This window comes from Oryzias melastigma, linkage group LG9 (genome assembly GCF_002922805.2).
Source record: "Oryzias melastigma strain HK-1 linkage group LG9, ASM292280v2, whole genome shotgun sequence".
Taxonomy (NCBI): Eukaryota; Metazoa; Chordata; class Actinopteri; order Beloniformes; family Adrianichthyidae; genus Oryzias; species Oryzias melastigma.
The window spans coordinates 5,201,964-5,203,197 of NC_050520.1; the positions used below are offsets into that span (position 1 = coordinate 5,201,964).

At 32.3% G+C, this 1,234-nt stretch overlaps 1 protein-coding gene across 1 annotated transcript in view; it reads left to right on the forward strand.

The window, feature by feature from the left end:
* The window catches only part of si:dkey-215k6.1 (transmembrane protein 132B), a 286,321-nt gene that overhangs the window by 169,587 nt on the left and 115,500 nt on the right, over positions 1-1,234 (forward strand). The window lies entirely within an intron of this gene.

Genomic DNA, 1,234 nt, shown 5'->3' on the forward strand with positions numbered 1-1,234 from the left:
TCCTTCCTCATACAAAGCATCGTGAGATGTCTGAAAGGATGTTTGATTAATCAGCTTCAAGGCCCCCAGAATGATAGTGCCCTACATTTGTTAATAGGAAACACGGCTCGTTTTTGTGTGTGAAGTAAAAACCTGTCAGGTAATTAAAAAAAAAGGTTGATTATGCCGTGCAGGTAATGCGCCACGATTCTTCCGGAATCATTTGCATATCATCAGCAGCAGCAGGTGGATGGGGTTGGGCTTTTTGAAGGCTCAAAGAGGAACCACCGGTTGCTCTTCTAGACTTTTTTTAGACTGTTCTTTATTGTGTGCAGGGACAGAAACAGACTCACACAACCTACACAATCTGAAAAGCACAATTGTTTATGGCCTAACGGCAGAGGAAATCTTGGATTTGTTGCACTCTATTTAAGTTTTTGCATTTGATATGCAAGTAAGGCTTGTTTTTTATTAAAGTACTCTTTATTTTGTCACATATGGCTTTTAATATGTGAGTTTTTACACAAATGCAGTGTTAGGCCACCCTAAAAGAAGAAAAAATAAACTAGTATATGAGCATAAAGTTCTAAAATTATGAATTAAGTCAACATTTTATGATAATAAAGCCGTACAATGAAGAGAAAAAGTTGTAGAATTAAAAAAATCAACACATTTTTAGGAATTCAAAATTTTACAATTAAAAGTCATGCTGTTTTGAAATTAAAATCTTACATTTAATCTTTAAAATGTTTCAACACAGACGATGGAACATTGTTTAATTTATGTTCCAGGCCCCTGCTCAAAACTCGCTGAATCTGCTTTACTGTTTTTGTAAATGTATTTTATGTTCTTGAACATAACTTTATTTTCAAAAATGCTCAATGTTTTCCCTGCGAATTCAACTTTTTCAATCATAAGCATGCAATTAATTGTTTGTAAAAAAAGAAAATAACAATAATAATAATAATAATTGCACAACTTTATTCGATAATCCTTGTAGAATTGTCAACTTTTTCTCTTAATTTTATGACATTTTATTTATTTTCTTTTTTTTTTCTGCCCTGATATTCTGTCATATCATACACATCTATTTGATGACCTATGACCTTACAGAGATGAGTTGTACTTTGAAATGTCTTCAATATGTGACTTAGTGAATATATGGAAAGATCAATTGTGCTGATGTATTCTAACAATCCCTCACAGATCTTCCTCTTCCTTTCTATAACATTCTAATGTCCTTAAAATTTGTTAG